General features: G+C 39.3%; 1 protein-coding gene across 1 annotated transcript in view; it reads right to left on the bottom strand.

The window, feature by feature from the left end:
- CALD1 (caldesmon 1) overlaps positions 1-25736 on the bottom strand; it is a 193193-nt gene that overhangs the window by 103699 nt on the left and 63758 nt on the right. The window contains 1 exon segment of the mRNA XM_083802758.1: positions 13043-13136. The gene's annotated coding sequence lies outside the window, so the exon portion shown is untranslated.

Here is a 25736-nt window from a genome sequence, read left to right as displayed (position 1 = left end):
GTCTACAAAGCAGTTTGTGCTTAGACCCAAAAAAAGATCTGACTTACATTCACTGCACTGGAACACTGGGAAGCAGGTTCATAGGATATCATTCACTGGTTACCCTTATCTTTTAGCTACTTTTACCGGGAAAGAAATTCAGTTTCATCATGTTAATGCAATCACAAGAATGCCCACATCATGCATTAACTTCTCCTGCAGGCTTTGCCGCAAATCTGTGGCCTGACTGTTGAAACTTGTGGCAATTCCCTGGCTGGTGGCCAGTTTCACATCCCACTAAAATCTCTGAGAGTGGAAAAACAATGCCCAAGCCAACGCTTTCCAGCCAGGAGCTGTTTGGTTTTTCATAATAGGAAACAACTGACAAACATCACCAAGAAACAGGTTAGGTCCAGCTCAGATGGTCAAGACCATATTAATGATGGAGAACGCATTTCCTCTTGGCCTGTACAAGCAAAGCTAATTTTCCCATCGATTTCTACTAGAGAAAAAAAAAAAAAAAAAAAAAAAAAACAGAGGCAGGACAAGCCACAGGAGCAGAAAGCATGCTGGGGGCTCTTGCCCAGCAGTGCTAATGGCCCAGCGATGCAGGCAGATGTGATGCAAGGCAGGGTGTCTTGCCTTGTGCACGAAGCAGCAGTCCCAGCTCTGGCACAAGGTCTGCACTAAAAGCTGGGCAGGCATCAGCCAGGGAGAATGCTGCTCTGTCCAACTGCAGGAGCATTTCTCCTGTGCTAGAACTGGCATGGAAGCCAGCAGTAGCAGTGCAGCTCTCCATACTTGCCTTTGCAAGAGTTTCACCCTCTCAGGCACAGAGCTGATCAGTGCCAGCAACCCGCAGCAATAGGAAGTATCAGCCTCTGCCTCCCTGACTTCTCACTTCTCCCACTCTGCTCTCATCCCTCTCATCTGTGTTTTTCTTCTATTCTACCCTCGTGCCACCCCTGTTGACCTTCATGCCCACATGCAGTATTTCAACAATACATTATGTGAACTTATCTGTGTCCAAATAGGTTTCATGAACATTTTAGTACACTATTCATACTCTTCCTTTGCATCTCTCAGGTCTTGAATTAAAAAGATAAAGTAATACCATTAAAAATAATAAAATGTCCAACTAAATCTAAGGTAAAGTTCCAACAGCAACATTCGCTCAGCCAGACTGCAAACTCCACATGTTTTCTGGAACACACTTTAAAATACAAAATCATGATATATTAAGCTACATAGTCAGTCATAAAAAAGTAACAGAAAATAATATGAAGATACAATGCAGCCAGCTTACTGTGGCTTCATATTTGTATTTTCAACTATTTTTTCTTTTCCTGTTAAAACATGCAGCCCTAGGATCCAGCTCTGCCTAGTGCTGTGCATCATAAACTCTAATGAGAGTTGAGGGCTTTCTGTTTCTTGCTCTACTGAACAAACAATAAGCAGCAATACCAAGTTTTAGTTGTTATCCCTACAGTTTTAAAGAAAAAAAAAAGAAAAAATAAAAAAAGGAAAGAAAGAAAGAAAGAAATACCCCTAAAGTTCTTTGGTTTGCTGATCTTAGTAGTCATCCCTTAAGAGATGCTAAGCATTTCAAACCTAAACAGTTCCTCAGGAGAAATGAAAGATAAATACCGAAGGTCCTGCCTGTTGCTCTGGAACTTTAATTAATACATATTCCCTCCCAGTTCCTGTACATTTACTTTGCAAAGACACAATGCATATCACCACAATAGACACATTTTAGCCAAAAGCCCATGCTACTCCACGGCAGAGCATCATGGAAATCTGTGGAATTCCACCAGGAATGAAACCAGGTGCTGAACTTTCTATTGGGCTTTTCCAGCTCAAATTTTCAAAGTAATCTTAACAAATGAAACCCCAATTGTTCCAAGTGACTACACTAAATTATCTCTAATAAGCAGCATTTCTGTGTCTTTTTAGTTAAGAATCGAGGCATGAGGTGAGTGACAGCTTTAAAGAGGTGAGATAGGGCAACAAAAACTGCAAAGTCTTTTGACAGGAGAAGTCAAACAGGGTGCCACAAAATAGAAGTGCAGCAAACCATTTGCCATATTTGAAATTTACATCATTGGCCCATCTTCATGCTGGGTTTAGGTGAAAGCACGGAAATACTGACATACCACCAACAACAAGCAGAAGACAGGACAGCAGTGAGGCTTTGTTACAACAGAAAACTGACAAGCAAGATGATACACACATACTGTGCGTGAGCCAGCATAAAACCTGACGCAGCAAGATTAGGATATTTCCAGTTACCCTCATAAGACTTGCACGAAGAAGCTGTGAAATAATCTTGACAATAATCTGACTATCTAGACATCCAAGCACAAATGCTTGTTGCCAGCAAGCATGGTGACAGCAATACATTGATACACCAGTAATGTTGTGTGCAACTTTCCCTTCTCAGGGAAACAGCAAAACTTTCAACAGAGCCTCAAATAAACAAGACAGGTGAGGCCCTGACAGTACTCTGTACACTCAACGCTGAGAGCACATAGGCATACACAGTTTGTATGAATGTGACAAAGGAAAGTTACACTTGAGCCCTGTAACAAGCCAATAAACTTTACAGTTGTTTAATTTTTTTTTTAGGAACTGTGCCTCAGACAATGTCTGTGTGGTCCAGAAATGAAACTGTTTAATTTTCCTTCAAAAAATAAATGAAAAAAATCTCTGTATTGTGCATTATTTACTACCTTTTCCCTAAGACATTTACCCTAGGAATCCAAAACCCCATGGGGGCTCCTCCAACCTCTCTCCTTGCCATGTCAGGTCCATCCAGCTCAGAATGAGAGACAGAGTACACGAGGCCAGTCACAGTCTAATTTCTAAGCACTGAAAGCACATGAAGCACACTTTTCACAGTCGAGAGGCAAAGCCAGGTTGTATGTACACAAAGTGTTAGCCAAAACCAAAAACACAAGGCTGAAAGTAGAGGAAGGACAACTTCCAGTCTGTTTGCAAATGCTCTACAAATAGGGAAAGCAGACTATGTTTGTTTACTAAGCAAATTATTTTTCACAACACAATAGCCTCATCTTTATCGATGGACTTCCTAGAAAAAAAATCAGCTAAATTCTGCCTTAAAGTTGTACGCCACCTTCAAAATGATGCAACCAGAAACACAATTGCACTTATGATTGACACACGTGCACGGAGGCCTCCTCACCGTGGCTGCTTCACAACTCACAAGATCTGATGACACAGCAGGGTGGCGATCTGCAAGGATACCCTCCCTACTCAAGATACAGAGAAGGCATTATGAAGTCAACAGAACACAAGGTAAGGAGAAGAAAAGAGGTCTGAGAAAAGAAATACAATGTGGAAAAGGAATACAGAAAATGATCAATCTAAATCCCATATCGTGATATTTGAAAACATAGAGGATTTTTACAATTCATACCCCACATAGAAATCCTGAAAATATCTTGTACCCTTAAGGTGAACAAAGGAAATAAATCCAGATCTGAAATTCATAAATAAACATGAGCAAACTGGCCAGATTTTTCAGTGCTTATCTGGACCAAATCAAACTTTACAACTTGTAAATACTGACAAGTGTCACTTCAGATATTGCTAAAGGATTCACTAAACATAAGACAGGTTGGTCAGCAGTTAAATCCTTTCTCCTTTGCTTTTCTAATGCTGAAAGCAATTGAAAACATGGGACATGCTTCCTGATGTACCCTAACTTTTTAGGAACAGAGTAAATATACTAGTTACATAGCTGACACTGCACTTCAGGCACCCATATGCCTTCACACAAAATAAGGTAAAAAAACAAATGCATGGACATTTACAGTCTCATAAAAGACAAGCATAATATATTCTAAAGCAGCTGTTAAATGATATTACTTGCAACACTCTGTAAATGAAAATTCACACAAAGATGGCACCAGTTCTTCTCCTGGCCAAGACTCCTCGGCATAAGCTCATAATGTACTTCTTTCAAACCAAATGGTGTCACAACGAACATTAGAAAAACTTTGCCCAAAGTGTTGCATAGGGAATACATATGACTACAAAGTCTGAAGGATGTACACATGCTCCAGAGAGGGCAGATCTGAGCTTTTACTATCTATGCTACTGCTTTAAGTCCGTATTATTTTGGCATTTGCACTTAAAAAAAAAAAAGAGAGACAGAAATATCTTTGGAGATGACTAAGCAGTTTCTTGATTTCTATTAAATACCAAAAAGCATTCCCGCCAATTTATTAATATTTAAGTTTCTACAACTTAATATGAACTTGGTTCCAAGAACTACATAGGTCTCCTTAAAGTATGTGTAGCAATAAGTCAACACTGTGCCAGCTGGCAGATTAAACAAGCTATTAAAATAGGCTCCTACTGAATTTAAAGGATTGTTTTTCATCTTTTCCCTCTCTGTTCCTCTACATCCAGATGTATTATTTAGGGAATATTTTCCAGTCCCAGTAAGAAAAGTAAAAGAAATGCCCTTGGCACTTAAAGAGTTTTTCCTCCAATGTGGTCTCCTGCTGCACTTGGAATTTATTCCATTACTATATGCCTTGCAATGGGCCCAAAATACCTCTGACTATATGAAAAGATAGGAAAAGTGTGTTTGGGGTAGGTACAGTTCTTCATTCAAAAGCAGGGACACCCTGAGGTGACTAATCTTTACGGATCATTATCCTGGAGTGTCGTCCCACAACCCACACCCTGCAGCCCTTTGGGCAGGAGACCAGCACTACGATGTGTGCTGTAGCTGGGAAAAGCAGAGCACACTCAGGTTAAGGACAAAGCCTGGAGCAGGGTGGCAGAGAAGTTCCAGTTTCTCTGCAGGCCCCACAGGACTTTAGTGGTGAGAAAAAAAATCTGTGGTAAAACCCTGTAAATTCACAGAACTGAGGTCTTCAGCATATCATTTTCCTTCGGAGGTTCAAATGCTTATTTGAACTTTGTTAAAACTATCTGTACTTCATGACCTAGCAGTATTCATGGGAAGAACAAGTCTAGAATAAACCGTGGTATTAAACCAGCTCTAGCATAATCTGTAGCAGTGCAAGTTATATAATGGTATTTCAAATAAAAACACCCCTTATAACAATATTTCAGAGAAGACCTTTGAAAGATCAGGGAAAGAAAAAATAATAAAGTTTTCTCTCAGTATTTCAGTTCCTGTGTTGTGAAATGAGTTCAGTCCTGTAAACTTGCTACTGAACTAGAAAACCAAAAGGCCATAAAACCAAGTATCGGCACACAGCCAGAAGCTGAGATAGTCAGGTTTGGAGCTTGCCTGTGACTCAGAGCATCTCCTCCCCCAAGGAGCAAGAAGCCCGCCTAGGCTCCTGCTCAGGCCCTGTCTGGTCCCACAGAGTGAGTGCTCACCTTCCTACCTGGCAATGATCTTAGTCCATGCACTGACTTCAGAATTTGGCTCAGTTTGATTTACTGAAATTGTTTTGGGGGTCACGAATTGCCCTTGCCCTCTTCTTTAGGGGCAGCTTAATTCTTAATTGCATAAAGCTAAAGTGTAAAAATGGTATTTTGTATGTGTTCTTTGTTTCTAATACCCAGTATCCGTAAGGGGACTCCCTTGCTTGGCTAGCAGTCGGGATTCATTAGACCTTTTATGATGATTCTTTCTGGTGTGCAGCTATATGATGAATCTCAGATGTTTAAATAGCATATAACAGTGCTCCATTGACCTTGCTGAATACAGTTGGAGGGAAAGAAAGGTAATTTTCCTCAAAGAAATGTTAAAAATGTGTCTCCACTATAGCACAGATGCAGAGGATAAAGGAACTCCAGAGGGATTAAAATATTTTAGATTAATTTGGAAGAAGGCCACATTGTGTAAAGCCTGGTTAGTTTGGGCCTTTCCAATTCCACGCCATATAAACAAACCCATTTAAACTGCATTTGTTAGAAGGAATGTTAAAAAAAAGAATCCCACGAAGTAGTTGTAACTCAAATCACCTCCAGTTCTGGATTCTCTTCTTACCGCCTAAAGAACAAACATATATACAATACAGCCTAACAAGAGCTTGTGCAGTTGCTGTATGATTCATACTGCTCGAAAATTAAATCATTTAAGTAAAGGGATCCTGGCATCCTCAAGCCATGTGTTAAAAGTGAAACAAGTTTAGAGCTGGTTGGTTCTGGAGCCTGCTTCCATACTTTGAACAAGATTGTTGCTAATAGACACAGTTTCCTCCATCAACGTGAGCTCTGTTTTAATAGGGAGCCTCAATATTTTGATATGCATCCTATCCTTCATTGGTTTTGTGGCAATGTTTTTATTTGTCTGTTTTTTTGTTTTGTTTTTAAATGAGAAGGGTAGGAAGTCTTTGCTTTGGTCTTGGTAGAACTAAAGAAAAGTAGAAAGGAAAGGGAAAGGAAAAGAGGAAAAAATAAAAGAACCGGTATTATCAACACAACAATACAAGGATTAACCTAATGTTTAATTCACCTGTGTGTGGAAGAAGCAAGTCCTTAGCATTTACTCATTTTCAAGGACTGAATTTTGCCATTTTTACTGACACAGAACAGAGTTTTTGCCTGCAGAGGCTTCCAAAGAGACAAGTCACAGAGCATGGTACCAAATAACCATGACAAGCAAATAGTTTCTGACCCTTATGAGTTAATGAAGATGAGAAGAAGGCATATGAGGGTTGCAGTGAGCCACCAGGAGCACTAAGAGCATGAAATATAGTGACTCTTTGCACAATTAGCTTCTACAAAACAATGGACACTTAGAGGGACTTTCTTTTTGATGAACTACAAATTGACATGAGGAATACCTTCCTATCTACCAAGTAAATGCAGAGTGCTCTCCAGTGGTCCCAGTCCTCCTCTAGTTCTTGAAATTCCTCTGCCCTCAGAGGACACGAGGCAGCTGGCACAGCTAAGGACAAGATATTGTCTGTTCTCTCCCAAATACTCAGAAAGGATCCAACATCATTCATCACTGAATGTGACTGTCTTATAGTAGAATAGGGCAACTTTTTTGAAGTTCAGAACAGTAGAACTCAGCAGTTTAGAATACAAAATGAGGAAAAATGCCATTCTCATTACATGTACTTGCAGAGAATAAAAAGGTTAATTTAAATCCTTGGATTTGAAGGCTAGCATCCCTTCTCTGATTGAAATTAATAAGAGATGTTCTGCGTATGATATTGTAAGAGGTGCTATGATGGATCTGACATCATAGATATAAAATGCAACAGATGATGGCTTCTGCGGCTATCATACATTTGATAGCACATCATTCATTTGCTACACTGCTACTGGTTCAAGCTTTCCATGCGATCTTTTTTCCTGTAGATTGTTACAGTGCATTAGCAATAAGTATGTTCTTCAGCATCTCCTGCTTGTTTTCAGTTTGACTGTGCCTATAACCAGCACTGTGCTTTGCAGATACTTTTTCAGTTTAATACCAGCACTGGTAACCATTAGCCTAAGAAACTTCATAAGATATTCTGCTAAATTTTTCTTCTCATAGTTCTAGCCTAAATATTGTTGTTCTTAGTACTTCTAGTTAGACGCTAGTATACTGATGTCATACCTCCCTTCTTACCCCTGATTAACCCTGATTGATTCAAATAGAGTATGTCTGTTATCTGTAACAATAAATTTTGAAATCTTACCAATGTTTTACTGGCTCTTAGTAAAGTGGCAGAAGTGAGATCAATTCAATCGCTTAATAAATCACATTGTTTCAGTTTAGATACATGCTACAGCCAATTTAATGTTGCCTGAGGTAGTCAGAGGATATGCTAAGGTCATACAGATACACAGTGGGGACACAGATGTACAGTGATGTAAAGTCACTCAGATGTCCTCATTCAGAGCCATTTCAGTTTATGAGTAAGCTCTATGAACTCTGGTAACAAGGAAAGCCCCCGGCTGCTTCCACACGAAGCTCTTCAGGTGCATCAGCTCTGTGTTTCCATCCTAAAGGCTCCTGGCACCCACCCTGCACAGGCGCTGGATGCAGCAGGGAAGAAGTGAGATCAGACCAAGACGTGACTGCATGAAGCTGACTCTGGCGTCCCTGCATCTGTGTTACAACTAATTCACCGCCTCAGTAAGCTATACTAAGTTAATGCTAACAAATAATTAGCTGTTGACTGTTAGTTTGTTAAAGTGTTTTGTATGTAGGCTTAGTTTCTATGGAATTAAAAAAAAAAAAAATGAAAATCCCGGTAAGGAAAAAATAGCTGGTGGGAATCAATCAATAAAAAATAATTAATGAAACTAAATTTTACTTTGAGATTTGTGATTTCTTATTTTGCGGACTGTTCTTGGGTTCTCCTGATAAATGTTTTCTTTGTGCTTGTAAAGAAAATAGCACTTGGATTATCCTCCGTTTTAACACAAGGAAAAAACATGACAGAGATTTGTCTTTAAGTGATAAAACTAGCAAAAATAGAACACTTATGATAACCCTGCCTTTGAAAAACATCAGGAAAAAGCCCCCCGAGCTCCACAAACACGTTGCAGATTGCACATGTCACATAACTACGGACTACAATTTTTTGCCTGAGGCTCCCACATTTAACAAAGGAAAACACTGCTTTCAACAAAAGATGCTATTCTAGTTATGTGCCCTTTTACCCTGTCAGAGAAACAGCTGGTATCATAAAGTCACAGCTAATTTGTATCACGTCTGTGCTAACAGTCAGATTCGGTTTGTATCGAACTTTCAAAGCTGGACTTAATACCAGTTGATGGATGACAGCTTTTCTTGCCTTCTCCCTTCTCAAAACATATTTAAACATTGCCCCACATAAAAATCCCCAAAATTCAAAATACAAATGAAATCCTTAATGTATCACATAACAGGAATATACAAAAATGTTTAAAATTAGCAAGTTAAAATTCCTGAAGACGGGTGAGAAAGTTACACCAACATTTCTGAAGGTCTGTGACAAATAAATAGAGCTGTAAGACAGACATGTGGGTACCAAGTGTAGTGGAAAAGAATTTTCTCAAAAAAAATAAAAATAAAATCACTTGCCTCAGGTAATCTTTTGCAGTTTAGGGTATCTGTTCTCCTAAAAATATTTCAGCCTGCCTGCAGAGACTTTAAGGGCTTTTTCAAGGTCAGCACTCAATCCAGGGAAGGCCAATTTTACTTTTCTTTCTTTTCTTTTTTTTTAAAGGGACCTGTTTCTCATTTATGCTATTACATGTCATCTAGTCTCATTTTAAGATCCCTGAATGCCTGTACTGTGTAAAGGGACTTTAGTGGAAGTGAGAGTCAGTCCAAAGACTTAACAGCTCCAAACCCACAGCACTCATGTGAGAAAGAGCTGCAAAGATCAGGCTCTTCTTGGAAAACAGACATAGGGGAACTTCCAGACGTTGGAGAGTTCAAGCTCAGTTCAGATAAATATCTGACAGTGCTGGTGCACTTCTGAGGCTACCCTCCACAACACCTGAGTCTACAACATTAGCTTCAGACAAGATATTCCTTCGAGACTTCAGATACTTCCTGCTTTCCAATGACCTAGAAGTATTTGACCAAGCCTCTTTCCTCCCATGATCCAAAACCATCATCAAAATGTATACAAGAAAGATCTCACAACATTCTGAGAACAGGGAAGTACTGTTTTGGAGTGGGTTTTTTGATTGTTTTGATAATGCTGTGCGGTGGTATGATTATTGGGATTCCGAACAATTGGCCCTGGGTATCTGAGAGATCTAAGTACTCCAAGTGAACAATATCCCCAGGAAGTTCAAAGCAGCAGTATCAGTAATGTAGTTTTTAAGTGGCAGAAGAGCTTATTGCAACTGAGCTAAGAAAGAGCAGTTGTCAATGAAGAGTGAAGAATCCCAGCTCCCAGCCTATCTTTCCCTCAGTGCATGCATTTCCTGCCTTAGAAGGTTAATATTGCACAGAAGACAGTAAGATACAGCTTCTGCTGTGCCTAAGCTGTGCTTGGCACTGCTTTCTGAAGGACTCCTTGCCAGCTAACAGAGCCAAAGCGCAGCATGCTCCTACCACATCCTCTCCAGCGAGCTATATCTGCTCCCTACCTACTGGGAAGATGCAGATAATCAACTCCACTCCCTTCACTCCGAGCACAGCAGTGAATCTGCCCCTACATATGATCCTTGTGCTTGTTCAGATTTTTTCTTCTTCTGTTCTTAAACCTCTGTCTGGCAAGGCACGATTTATTAGAAGCAGATTTCTCTTCCACTACTCAGTGCGTCAGTTTTACAATTCCTAGGTGGTGTAATTCCTGGAAAATAAAATGTTCTTTATCCAAAATTTTGGATGAGTCACAGCAGGTTTACTTGTTTTGGTTCACCCTCAAATGAAGCATAACTTTATACATCTAAATGATGCTCTGGTTTTGTTTCAGCTGCAAATTTCTTTCAAGCGATAAGACTTTCCTAGAAAATGATATGCACAAACAGGGCTCAGCAGCCACTGAAAGGCAGTCATCACATTTTCCTGGGACTGTGGATTGCATCAGGAAGAAAGACACTATTACTTTCCAGGCTTGATCCCCTGGTATTAAACTAAACAAAACTCCAAACAGTAGGCTTTTATGGCTTTTCAAGAATGCAGTGCTACACAAAAACTAGCAGCTTCTCATCATACCAAAAAATGCCCCAGCTACAAGTAGAGTTTGCCTGAAGTTCAAGAAACTATGGGGAAACTCAGACAAGGTTTGGTGCTGCAACTCCGTTTCCAAACAACAGATGATAGATGAGAGAAAGAAGACCCTACATTCATCTTGGTGTAACTCACCACAATCAAGCCACAGAAAAATTAGGCTTTGGAGATTATACAGAAATGCCTTCAGTCCTGAATATTGAAGAGAAAAGATGACCAAACCCTTTCTTACACAATGTTTCCTAATGGAAAGTATCTTGCCTTAACAAAATGTACATTTCCAAAGAAAATAAAAACCAGTCATCACTAGCCAGTGACTTTGAACCTTAACCTTATACAGTATCACTTCTTTTTGAAAGAAATTTATACAAGCACAACACATTTTTTTTTTCCAAAGTCAGATATGGCTGTACTCAAGAATAAACGGAAGAGTTACAGAACTGTCGCATTAATACTGAACTATATTAATGCATTTTATACTCAGATAAAGAGATATGTCTTGTTTCCAGAACTTGATGGTGATAACACTTGTCTTTTCATTTCCAAATGGCTGTATTGGTCCACATCATTTGCTTTAATGATTTTTCCAAAGGCAACTACTGGCATTTTTTACGGTATTTCATTCATCTCCCATACAGACCATCCTCCCATTTGCCCAGATTTACATTTTGGAGGAGAAGATTAAATGTGGAAGTTATCATCAGATTTTGCTTTTTCTTCATGACAAAATTCAACCACTTTGACAAGTTCTGTGTAAGTACAATAGCATTTCAGCATGAGACAAATGAGGCTCTCCTTGTATCCTCCACTTGGAGCAGATGAATGAGTCACTGAAGGACAATGCATTTTCAGACACAACTTGTGCATCAAAATACGGCATCAGGTCAGAAACTCACTGAAGAACAAGCCTGAGTTTCAAGCAACTGAAGTGGATTGTTTCAACATGACAATGTGCATGTTCAGATGTGTCTACAAGTACAGCTCCAGCTGCTGAGCTGTCAGAAAAACTCTGGAGGGCAGTCACTGCTCTTTGCATATCCTATTCTAAGCAACGGGGTAGAGAACACTTGCATTGCTGATCTCATTGATTTTTGGAAAAAATGGCTTCCCTCTCCTTGGGTCAAATTTTTAAGGAATTTAGGTACCTTATGAAGGCACCACCCAAGGAAGCATGCGGGAACGTAAATTCAGTGATCTCACTGGAGGAGGCATTTCATGGGAAATTTTAGAATGTTTAGTCTGGTTCTGAATCAGAAAATTCCTCATTTTGGAATATCAGAATTTCTGGCTTCAGTGTTAAATGTCTCCTCTAAGGCTAAAAGTAATGCAGAACTCCAAAACAGCAATCAGCAGAGAACAGCCTGCAACAATTACCAGTCCATCCAGCACTTGCACAAACCTTCTCTGAAGTGTACATAGTTAAATTTGCTTCCCCAAGGACAATGACAAAAACAGCTAAAATGGGCCCAGACCCAGCATTCCTGATGGGGGGGAGGCTGCTGGAGATGAAAGGAAATGCAACCAGTGTTCAGTCTGTAGCCATGTCCCTCTCCTCCTCCACACCGCTCTTGCCAAAAAGAGGAAGAACGGAGCAGAGGTACATAGGAGGGCCAGGCACATGGAAAGCATGTTCAGCCATCAGTGAGAATAAGAAGCAAAGTGTACCCTGAATTAACTGAAGATGAAGGTACCTAAGGGAGTTGCCTTGACCCTGGTGCAATATTTGTGACCCCACCAGACTGCTGTCATAGGCATCACTTAAACTTAGAGCCAGTCTTCTGTATGTCTCCAGTCTGGAATTTCCATATATTGAGGGGGTGAAGTTTATGTACACTGTAAACACTTCCTTTAAAAGGTTTGTGAGCCCTCACTTTTTTTGTTGGCTCTGACAGTGAAAGAACATTTAAGAAAAAAAAAAAAAAAGGCTAAGTCACACGTGTTGGAAATAGTCAGCAAACATGATTACTTGGACTCTCACAGACCCCCCCAGAGCCCACACTTGCTCTAAAAAGAACAGAAGACACAAGTAAATATGATTTAAGGCTCTCATAGCAAGCAGAAAACTTGCTGAAATCCAATGAAGAAATAAAAATAGCTACTAGAACAGCCAAATGTCCACAAAGTGCTTATGATAAAATTCAAAGATTTTGATTTGAAGATAAAATTAAAAATGAAATCCTTTAAAACTAGTACCTATTTAGAAGAAAGATTTTGGTGACAATGGCTCCAAGGGAATAAAAGTCAAGGGTCTGACTGCAGCCCTGCCCACTGGTTTTGAATCAGCCCCCAAAACAGCAGGCAAGCACAAGGGGGGGGGGGGGGGGGGATAGGTGGGGAGTAATATAGAAAAACTTTTACAGAAGAAAAAAAATGCAGAAATACCATCGGATTTCCTCTAGCAAGGAAATCTGAGGTAAATACTTTAATCATACTCACAGGAAGGCAATCAGAGGAAATATTCTGAACCTTTCAGTAACAAACCAGATGCTGATTAATTCAAAATGATGACTGCAGAAACAAGAGGTGATCACTGTAGATAAATAAAAGAAGGCTGTTTAGCAATAGCATAGTAATTGCACATACGAAAAAATACTCTTCACATGCCTTTGATGAACTTGTCTTTAGCAAAAAAAAAAACTTTAGTATAAAACAAAAATAATAAAATAGAACAAAACAAAAATTTTGCAAGATTGACAAAACCACTACCAACAGCTCTGTAGCCTAGAGACCGACAAATCAGACTGATTTCCCAAAAGCTCTCAAAGTCACCAAAACTAAAAAATGTCCCATCTAAGAGGCTACGTAGAGTAAGACTTTTCCATTTTAAAGATGATTGAGATTGTATGAGAAAGGCACTGTATGGGTTTTAAACACTAAATGTTGTTTATTGTCATACGAGAACTATGGTTCAAGAAAGAATTAAAAAATCATGAATGATTGTTTCATCAGCTATGAGATATAGTAGTCTGGATGCAACCTCTAGATCAGAAAGTCCCAAAGTAGAAGTTGCCACACTCTTGGAGAGCACATAAAAGGAAGAGCCATTCCATGCCCACCTCCTTTCATTTGCTTTACTGTGACTATCTCAATGTCTCAGAGAGAGGATACTAAACTGAAGAGACCTTTGCTCTGACCCAGCATGGCCACACTTCTGTAAACATCAGTTCAGAGAGTTCCAAGAACTTAAGAGTTCAAACTCTTATTCAAAGGCAGTACAACAATTTGTGGGTGATCTAGTAGAAACTCCTAATGGATACTAGGAAATACAGTAAGAACAGGCTTCATTGAAGCAGACTGATTTTTCTCTGAAGACTTACTCTTCATCCAGCTACCAATTTGGCAGTATACTCAACACAGCAGTAAAAATAAAAGCTTCTTCAGAGAAGCTATGCATGGTCCATTCTCCTTAGACCAAAGGACCTTCATACAGAACATCCCAGTGCCAGAGAAAATACCAAAAATAGGCTTCAGTGATTTTAAATGTAATTTAGGATCAGAGTGTGAGACCATAATTTGCATTACTTTCTGGTTATTCACAGGAAACTCACTGACTTTGAGGGACTTGATGTAATTGAGAGAGATGTAATCTATTCAGCAATTTCAAAAATGGTTTTACGGTCTGATCTCTGGGTTTTATAGACACCTGTCTGATCTATAATTACTGAAAACTTTGGGGCTGGTCAAAAGCAACATTTTCATTCACTCCATTTTAAGTTTCAATATTAGATTCAAAAGAGATATGAATCCCCAGTTCTTACTGTTACTATGCATATACCTCATAGCAGAAGAGAGCAAGGTAAGAGGGACATCAAGAGCTGAAATGAACAACCAAGAGCTTCAAATCATCGTCATCTCGCTGGTTAATCCTGCTTACAAGCAAGAGAAGTCTGGGCTACATCAGTCCACAGAGTTCTGACTCATGTATAGCATAAAAGCCCTTCCAGGTCACTGAATTCATTCAAACTTTTTCACCAACCAGAAAAGATGACTTTGCCCATTTCTGTTTTTTAGTGTGCACCACTTGACATTCATCAGACGTGGTCTGAATGTCATGAAGGTATGCATTCTGTGGGGTCCTGGTTATAACAGGCTTTTTCTACTTCAAACTGTTTGCTTTCTTCTAAACTCTTCAAGAGTTAAAAGAGAGAGCGAGAGAAAGAGACAATCCATATATGATTTTTCCTTTCCCACAGCAATAAAGCCCTCTTCTGCTATTTTCTTTGCATTTGATCTGTCCTAAAACAACATTTTTCTGAATTGAGATCAACATAATTTGTGATATTAATAAAATGACTGAAATATGTTTTCTCACTATTTGCTGTCCCAAAGAACCTCTATCACACCACATTTCCATTGTGAGCTGACTACAAAGGGCTGAGAACATTTTAACAAACAGGAAATTTCCACACAATTTAAGCATGAAGGAATTTCAGGTCCAGGTCGAAAAACAGACTTCACAAAGCTAAGCCCTCCAATCCAAGTAACATCACTAGGGTCTGGACCCATTTTGGGCTGTAATCTTCCGTGGTGAAATTGGCAGATTTTTTTTTTTAATCATTTTTTCAGTCCTTCGAATATCCCCAACCATAAACACTAGGTTCATGTTCTGTTCTTACTCATGCAATAGCATTAGTATCATTGCAGACCTAAGCACACTCACACTTGCAAATTCAAGAATACAGTTGAACTTGATTCCCAGCTAATATAGGTACTAGATTCTCAGCTAATGTAGGTCAGTTAAATGCAACTTTAACATTGATCAAATCATTCTGCTTTTATCTGAAGTTCTTGAAAATGCTTTTGTCAGAAGTATTTTGTGATTTAAGAAAAGAGTGAATTTGATTCGACAAACTGGAGAAACTAAGCCACATTCAAGGCCATTCAGAAGTTGACCTGACACATCTAAATGTATTTTTTTTTCTTTATGAAAACTATATGCACATCCAAACAAAAAAGCATGGTTTCATTACCCCCCCCCCCCGCTTACTCTGTTCATAAATTCAGTTTCATTTCACCAGGTAGCTATGAACAGAAATGAAGTTATAGATCTCAATTACCTAATATATATTCTGCAGGTGCTCCATTTTATCCAAGAGCTCAATGGCAAGGGTTATGACAGGATTTGAATCTCATCTCTCCTTGGAGGACTTTTAGCCTACACCTTCCCCAAGCACTTGAATGTACCTCCCAGTCTTTCTTATCAGTGCTGCTCTTAAGAGTGTAAGAGAAACTGTGACACAGTAAAGGTCCAAATTGCTCAGTATCCTGCCTCTTGCAACTGGCCAATACCAGACCTTTAGGGTAAAACATAAAAGCAGGAACATATACAATGATGCTTCCCACAAATACTCTTCCAGCTTATAACAACTTGCAACTTCCAGAATACCAGAGTCAGAGGTGGAATCTGTGTATTTACTGATCTCCACGGTAGCTTTTTCCCATTATTATTTCCAGTAGCTACAAACATTCAGCAAAATCCCATAGCAGTGTCTCATGACATAATTATTTGCTATATGAAGATACAGCTCATTTTGGACAGGCAATTAAACCTTCATACTGACACTTGGGCTCAGCTATGCCACTTCCCAGCTGAAAGTTCACTCACCTAATGCACAGTTAGGTGTGGTATGCAAATAGAAAGTGTTCCTCATTGCACAACATATAATGGAGCAATCGCAAATTACCCAATAGCAAAATAGTTAAGAAGCTCCTTTGGAAATAGCACATCTGGGTTTCAGTCCCAGTTACATATTTAATCATTCAGGAAAGTGAAATAACATCAGTAGGAGAGAATGGAAGCACCATAAAGAATAGTTGGAGAGTACACTTTAAAACTCCTTTGGACAAAGGAGGTAATCCAGTTTATCGGGTTCTGAGTTACTAATCTATTAGGCAAAAGGATTCCCTGGATCTTTAAAAATATCATTTCACTTCACAGAATCACAGAACAGTTCAGATTGCAAGGCATCTCTGGAGATCATCTAGTCCAATTCCCTGCTCAAAGCAGGTTGCCCAGGATCACGTCCAGCTGGGTTTTGAGTATCTCCAAGGATAGAGACCCCACAGCCTCCCTGGGCAATCTCTTCCAGTGTTTATCATTTATGGTTAAAAAAAACTCTTATGTTTAAATAGAATTTTCCGTATTTTATCTTGTGTCCTTTTCATCATGTCCTTTCACTGGGCACCCCTGAATCTGGTTCCAGCTTTTTTTTTTTTCATCAACCCACTCCTCTACCTCACAGAGATAGAGAGTAGATGTTAAATATAAATCTCGTTCCAGTTACAGCAGGAATTTTTGTCCATAGGTTTCAGTATTGACTCTTGTGCAAACCCCCTTTAAATAAATGGTGTAGGTGAGGTATTTCTTTGCTTATCCATTTCTTCCAGATCTCCTTTTCTACTTTTAATTTTTATGTTAGGACTGCCAGATAGTTTATTTACTTACAAAGACATTAGAGGGAACACTTAATAAAACTTTTCAACTTTTCCTCAGACGTGCTATGTGCACAAAGAAGGCTTTTCATTAGAGCATTTGGCAAATAAGTGTTGCCAACAGAAGAGGGGCATGGGAAGCCTCACATGCACCCATTACTATCCGAACAGGTGCCCAAGGAATTTGTTTTTCAGGATGACCTAAAATGGGGAGTTGTGTTGTCTCTTGTGAACAGCTCAATTAATCATTTCTGAGCAGTTTATCAGAACACAACATGAGCATTTGACATAAATAAAAACCAGCTAACAACTGTCCTGCAGTACTATACTTAAGTGAGAGCTGAATTTTAAAACCATAGTTAAAGCCCATTGTTAACCATAGTTAAAGCCTTCAGGCTACACACACACATACACGCTCTGCTGAATGTGGACAGTTTATTCTATCTGAGCGATACTTCCCAGAGGGCAGCAGCCACCCCCAAGTTCCCAATTTTTCTGTCAGTCTTAGAACTGTGACTGCAGTAGTATTGCCAAGCTCCATCTCTGTGGGTGCTATACAAAAAGCAGAACAAAAAGGTAGTTCTTACTCCCAAAGAGTTTAGAAGCCAAGTACAGGAGGGATGAAACTACATGTTATAAACTTGTGATCCAAGAGCTATACTCAGAGAAGTTAATATAACATTGTTACATTAATATATTATTAAAGAAAGGCTTTGGAGTTCAAGTGTCATCTTAATTTCAGCTGAAGAATGACTATTAAGATATTTTCAGTGAAATATTTTCATCTTCTAAATATGTAGCTTCGTGTACATACCACCATTATTTTTCAAATGTTATAAAGCACTCAGTCCATTATAGTTTTGTCTTTCTGTGGCCTCATGTGAAGAGGATTTCAGTGATGCAGAAAAATATCAATAAGTACATATTCACATGGAGAATGTGAGCTGCAGGGAAAGGTTTCCCACTGTCACATTTTCTGGTTGAACTACAGATCATGAACCACACAGGCTGCATAATATACAAGGCTGATGGTCCTGATTGTCCAGATGTGTTCGGGGTCTGGAGGTAAAGAGTCAGAGAAGAGGAAAATCATGCTGTCAGTGATGCCTCTTCCAGCCCAGCTGCAGAATATATTGGAGATCTGAAGAGCAGGGAGGAAAGAAATCCTTCTCCAACATCCACCCACCACCTTTTGCAGTTCAACTTTTTGGAGGCCCCATGGACACCACTTTCCATCCCCTCCCAACACCATGGGTATAGCACTACACAGAATGGTTTGCCAAAATAGGACTCTGGGGCACCCTGAGCACGCTGCATCCCATGTGCTAAGCTGCTCAACGAATGTTCTCAATTACAATTTGAATCAGAGCTTATAATCATGATTGTTCTTTAAAACCATGCCAGACAGCGTACACATTAGAAGAGAGCCTGTGAAGGAGAGATTTGTCTCTTCCCTTCATCTAAGCTGCTGAAATACTTTTAAACAGCAACTCATCTGACCTAGAGTTTCAGGCAATGCCATATTTCTTGTCAACCACCTTAAAATGCCAGTTATCCTTGCACTAACCTCAGCAGTAGAGCTCCCTAGGACTCTGGTGATCATCCCTCCTACACAGACAATGACACTGCCTCAGTGAAGGGAGCAACTTTTGGACGTAATGACTGCCACAAATACAGACTTTTATTCTACACAGCCTGGTATGAGACAGGAAATACAAGAGAACTGCTTCCTGAAGTTAAATACAACCAAAAGGCAGGACAAGATACAGCTCATACCTAGTGGAAGTAGACTTTGCATTTGCAGAAGTTCTTTGCATTGTTATTCTTGAAAGTAGAGGCTAACAAATAAGCCAAGTATGCGTACATATGAGCAGATGCGGGCTGAACATCATCCCCAGCCACACAAATATAGCACTTGCTTCCTTCTTTGGCCATGTGCGTGCTACTAAGCAGAAACCATTTGCTAACCACACCGCAGTGGCATTCACATTAGCAGAAAACCAGACTCCTCATCTCTTCCTGCTTTGTTCAGCAGTTACTGCCCACAGGAAAAAAGAGGGGTTGTGCTCTTTGCTTGCTCCACACAGGGTCTGCTGTCCCATGGACATCAGTGACAGCAAAAACAGGCCAAGCCTGTTCCAGAATAGCCATTTGTTCTCATGCAAACCTGTCTCCCCAACACTGCAGCAACATGAGCAGGAAGGAAAAGCCAATACAGGAAGGGTTTTCCCCTTTCAATTTGTGATCTGGAAGGACAAACATTTTTAAATTTAAAAATCAAAGCTTGATCAAAGATCCCTTTTGATCATCTAGAGTTTGAACATATACTCTCCTACATCACTGGCAGTGGGTGCAGGCATGTCTGCAACAGAACATGCTGCTGAGGGAAAATATTTACTGATAAAAAGAAGTCCCAAATTCCTTGCAAATCTACATCTCCTGAGATATCCAGTCAAATGGCTGCTGCAAAACTTTCAAAGTACCTACTGTCAACTGCTCTAACAACTGCAAGAAGTGTGGGGTGTACTGTCCCATTTAGAAAAGGGTTACAAAATGCTTATAGCTTTGATCCAAGTATTAATAATCCATTAAAAATTACTGCATATAATTCAGAAAATAGTCACTTACAACAGTCCACAAATGGAAACTGACTGATTTAAAGCATATTTTGACAGCTGCTAGCATCATTCAACATGACAAATGAAGGAATTTACTCAAAAAAGCAGAGGAGTGCAGCCAAAATAAGTCTGTAATAACAAAAAGGTTGTCATTTGAAAGCTCTGGTTTTCTCCTCTTCTACGTCTTTTTCAGTTATTGAATATGAACACACTGCTGGGATGAGTGTCAGGAGAGAGGGAGCTACAGGGAACGTTCTACAAATTGTGTCCTTTTCAGGGAATTTTAATTAATGGTGGTTCTGAGAAGAACTGTGATTGACAGGATTAGTGCCAGTACTAAAAGTTACTATTTGAGGATCCTAGAGCTCACAGCTCACATAAAAATAAAGCAGTTTAGAAAAGAGCTTTGTGCAAATGAAGGCATTCCCTCAGCAGGGAAGGTTCATGTGAACGTCTTCTGTGGCTTCCCTTCACATGGGATTTTCACTGGAGATGGGATAGCAGAAAGTCTCTGGAGAACTGCCTCCCCTGGAGTGCAGAAGGTTTGATTCAAGTTTTCTAGGTTAGTCCTTGGGGAACATTTCTATAACGAGCCAAAATGTAACTCTTAAGAATGAACGTTCCAAAACTTCATGGAGGGGAACATATGGTTCCACTTTCTGTGCTTCAGGATTTATTTCAGGTTTGTACTGAATACCTTTTTCTTTCAGTTTTCCAGTTCATACCACCTTCCTCCTAAGATAATCTTCTAGCATTCTCCTAGTAAGAGTCAGCTCAAAACACACGATTTCACTACTGCTGTAATCTGTTATAAAGGGCTTAGGACAAACCATTCAGCTGACCACAAGCACTGCACTTTATTTGACTATTATTAAATATTTAAGTACTAACCCAAAGTAAACCATTTTTTAGAAGGGGTAAAGTATTACGTGCCAAAACAATAAGCTAGAAATTAGCAAAAGCTGCTTATTCCAGAAATCTCCAATCTCTTTCAAATCCTTTTGGGCCTTAAAATTGCTTGGGTAGCAATATTTATTCAGATTAGGATCATCCATATTCATTTGTGCTTGCCTTTCTGGCTTCTAACTGAGGCAATATGAGCAGAGCTAAATTTCCACAGGATAGAATATAGTACACCAAAATGCTGCCACTTATTCAGGAATAAACAGTGCAAATAACTTCTTTTTTTTTTTTTTATGGCTATATTGTATATGGAAAGAATGCAAATCATGCATTGCAAAGACAGTCCCAGTGGCAACATCGTTTGGCAATTAATACATATAGTCATATCTTCTTCCATGGTCTGGTTCCAGTGACCCAACAAACCGCTGTTCTTTGGTTGTTTTTTGTTTTTGTTTTCCCCAGCAACTACATTTCTCTTTGGGAATAATTGTAAGTTTGATGCTGTCAGCTCCCATTGCTGCTGGGACTAGTATATGTACTTTTAAGGCTACAGCATTAACAACTCAACTTTAATTAGCTTATGAACACCCACAGAAAGCGCCAGATACTCCTGAATATTCAGGGACCTCTAAATGTCCACAGATATCTTAAATTTTAGTCACTCAAGAATCAACTTTTAGGGGTGGACACCATCTTCGCTATACAAGTCATCAGCTCTGTCGTGACATGTGGAGGAATGGATCATCATCGCCCCAACTTCTTCCTGTTCTGCCCCACAGGACAAGGAAATTAAGTTGTTGGAAAAGGCCTGTTATGCATGTCTATTTTCTACCTTTTCACCTAATGCGCAAACACAAAAACTAGCAGTTTGCAATCAGTCACCTAAAGAAAAACCACCAAGGCTGCTCGTCAGCCTTCAAACACTACCTCAGTGCTCAGTGATACCTGAACCTTGCCAAACCCAGTCCATTTATTTTAATGAACTACAACTCATAAATTCAATATACAGTTTAAATCTTTCCTCACTTGGCAGCCATATAAAACAGCATGGAATGTGCACATAAAAAAAGCTATCCTGGTCACACCTGTTACTTTTCCAAGGGAAGGGCATGCTCAGGTACTGTAGATGAGAATCCAGATGACTGAGCCCCAGCTACTTGTTTAGACTGTTAACTTTACTTTCAATAGTAGGAAATATTACATAAAATCTATGTAACACATATAAGCTAAGTGCAAATGATGAAAGAAATCAGCAAGGGAAAACAGGCCAGAGAGCCGTTGTGATGGAAGAATAGCAGCTGGGAAAACTGAAGTCAACCCAGCTATGTTATTTTTTTAATTAAAAATAAACATGGGCTTTGTTGCCAAGGGATTGGTTAGCATTCCATTAAAAAAAAAAAAGAATTTTGTTTTACTTCATTCTCATTCCCCCTCCTTACCTCCGTCCCTCTACTTCTCCTCCCTCTTCTTTTCCAAAGTATTTATAGATTTTGCAGAAAAACCATGGTCATAAAATTTAGGTCAGTCTGCAGCACCACAAAGAGCCGCCTAATTTTTAAGGCATTTTCATTCTCTCACATGAATGCTTCCTTGATTAAAACTAGTCAGAGACTATCATTTTTAATTCTTTGTTAATTATTTCATCTTCACTGCTGACCTTGCTAGCTACACAAGTACACATGACTGCACTGCCTGAGACTGCAGGCATGCAACTGATAGAGGCCCTCTTTGGGCAGCCCTTTTAACGAAGGTTTCAACAGACCCACATTAATCCTTCCAAGGTCAGTCTTGCTTCTCTTCAATCAAATATTAACACACTACTTATTCATGCCTGGACTGGAGTTTGTCCTATTTTTTTATGGAATTTTCTTGTGTCTAAGAGCAGAAGAAAATTGGCCACTAAAGATCTTACACTGTTTCTCTGCAGTCCTTACTACACAGGCAGGAGTTTGCCCATTAGCAGTGAAAAACTGAAGGATCCAAAGACTTCGTTCGAGCTTTTCATACGTTCCACGGACTTAAAGGTTAACTACTTCGAAAGGTTGACTACCTCATTACGCTGCCTCCTCTTTGCTGTTCATTCATCTGTCTTATACCTTTCTTGTGTGTCTTCTTCATGCCTATCCTCAGAACAGCTTTCTCCTACCAAAGTCTTAGCCACAGACCAGCCTTACCACAACCATTTCACCACACTGCTTCCACAACACACTTCAGAATCTTATTTTGTCTAATCAACTTCTACTTTTCCCCATGTGCTTTACTGGTTATTTTCATTTTGTTTTTGTTTTAGACCATAATTCATATGAAACACCTAACCAGAGCCAGTTACAATTGTTCCGATAAAACATTATGTAGGAGAGGAGTTGATGGGGCAATTCCACCCCCCAAACAGATCACTGAAATTTTCTATAGAAACATCCTTCTTCGATATCTTCTTTACTGTGCAGGTGACTGAGCACTGGCACAGGTGGCCCAGAGGGGTTGTGGAGTTTCCTTCTTTTAAAATATTCCAAAGCCACCTGGACACGGTCCTGCGCAATCTGCTCTGAGTGGCCCTGCTTGAGCAGGGGGTTGGACCAGATGACCCTCAGAGGTTCCTCCCAACCTCATCCATTCTGTTATTCAACTGAACCAACGTGTCAGGTTCTTGCTGAATCAAAGATTATTCTAATGATTAGTCATTCAGCTAGCTGGTGAGAAAAATAGAACTCAGGTAAAGGAAAAATATTCGCATCTACCTCCTGCACCACAGATAAGTACCATCATGCATAGCAAATCACCACCCTAAGTGGTGTTCTGGAGTAGGACTTGCTTGCATCTATTTGGAGTCACTCTAGTTTGCATTTTAAAAAAGTCCATTGGTGAAGAGGATAGAATATTTAATTACTTATTCCATGCTGAGTGACTCTCAAGAGAGTCCTGAATAAAAACAGTGTGCTACAGAATTGTCGATTCACCCACATTTTCACAAGAGAAAGACCCTGCCTCCATCCCAGCTGCACAGAGTTATATTTAACCCTTCAGTCTTGAAAGGAGCCCTAGCCAAACAATTAGGCTAGATGTATCTCTGCTTTTCTACTTCACAAGGTCTTTATGCATTTCCAGAAAGATTGTGAATTTGTGAAAACTAAGATAGAAATATTTTTATTTTTATTATTCAGTTTTGGTCGTTATCTGCTGACTCACATTCAAATTCCCCAAGTATCTGAATCTTCCATCGACTCCAGAAAAAATGTGGAGTCCACCACAGAAGATGAGGTTAGCATAACGCACATTATTTGCAATGCAACAGTAAGCATAGGAGAAAGAATATACTGGGTTGCAAAACAGTTTTCTTTATGCTTTGCATATTTTTTGGAAGAGAAAAAGAAAACCACATTAGGCAAAGCAATATGTTTTGACTCAAGGACATTGACTCACAAAGAAATGTTGCTGCAACTAGTGAGAGTTCAAGTCATTGTTACCCAAACCATATTTAAAAAAAAAATTAAAAATCCCTTGGAACTCAAATGTTATTCCTCATCCTAACCAAATGTAAATATTTCAACAGCTTAGTGACCAACAGTATACAACAGAGAATGACTTTTTCTGGGTAATTAAGCTTTGAATCAGAGCTGAAACTAATTCTGTGAACATTAATTCTCTTTTATGGCAACACAAAATTGGATTCAGCATTAGAAAATAAGAGAAGGGAGGGAGAGGAGGGGAAGAATAGTTTGGCGCTGGCAGAACCTAAACATGCCGTGCTTCAGCCTCCTTCAGTTTTACATGAATTTCCATGTAAGAACAGAATTTAGTTGAATTAAACATGGTCAGAGGGGCAGTTTTGTCTTTCAGATGGTCACTTGCAGCTTGAGTCTAAGGGTTACGTGAAAGCAGAGAGATCTGAGTAAAAGACTTCTCATTTAAACTTTTCCTTTTCCAGATAGGTTGACTATTTGACTACCAAAATAGGTACTTTCTCCGTCTGACTACTAAAGAGGAGTCTGCTCTCCTTCTTACAGCATTTTTGCTTTTCTTCCAGATCTGCAATAGCTCAATCTAAAAAAAAATAATAATAATTTAAAAATACAAAAAAAAAAAAAGCAGCTTTGGGAGGCTCATTCTATTGTTTGTATAATGCCAGAGGGTAAAATCACACAAATACCGAATAGGACAGGGGAACCAAAGAGACAAAGAGAAACTCAAAAATACAAATGAAAAGTAAGAGATCTGTCCAGGAAGAAAGATTTGCAATAAAGTTACACAGAAATGCCATTGGCCTTTAATCTAGAAGAGCAGTTATATCAGTGAAGAACAACTCAATGATTCTGATGTGATTTAAGTGGCTGGGAGGCTCTACTGCTCTGTCTTTTAAAACTCAGACCAGGAAGCTAGGCTATTGAAAATGCGAGCATGTGCCAAAATGGGCAAAACATTTAAAACCAGCCACATGTCACATCTTCATCTGGCAAACAGAAAATGGAATGCTATTTATAGCCCTTTGATATTCCTTTGTTTCTCATGGGAAACTAGTTGATGTTGTCTATTGTCAGCTCTCATTGTTAACAACACTCAGGGAGTTTATTAATCTTAAGTCTTGATGCCATTTGCCCAAATCAGTCTTTCTATAAGGGTCACATTAAACCAATAAACAGCTGAGTATCATATAGACATCATGATTCATTCACTAAGTTGAATTCAATAAGACTGATGCTTAAGTTTTATGTATTTCTTATTTTAAAACATAACCTTCTTGTCAGCCTCAGGATTTCCTTGATATTTATACTGTAGAAATATACTAAATTAAACAATAGCCCCCTACTCCACTAATTTCTCCTACCACATAATATAACAAAACCACAGTTCAAAGAATATTATTCCCATTTGAATATGCCCCATCTTCTTTTTCCAGTCCAGTTGGAAATCTGGGAACCAAATAGTTCATATATGAAGCAACTCTTAACTTCATCCCTTGGAAGGATGCCAAGTTATGACTTCTTCCAGTTGAAAGAGCGAATACTCTAGCTCAAACGGAAGAGCCCTACGCTGTCAGAATAAATGTTGCATCATGACACTGATGTGAAGTTGCCACCAGATGAGGTTTTTTTGTTTTGATACAAGTCAGAGAAAGGAAATTTGGTGTCTGTAGTCCCAATGCTTTACCTGTAAGACCATATATCTATGCAGACTAGGAA

The sequence above is a fragment of the Anser anser genome, assembly GCF_964211835.1.
Source record: "Anser anser genome assembly, chromosome: 1".
NCBI lineage: Eukaryota > Metazoa > Chordata > Aves > Anseriformes > Anatidae > Anser > Anser anser.
This window is presented reverse-complemented; position numbering and strand designations above follow the sequence as displayed.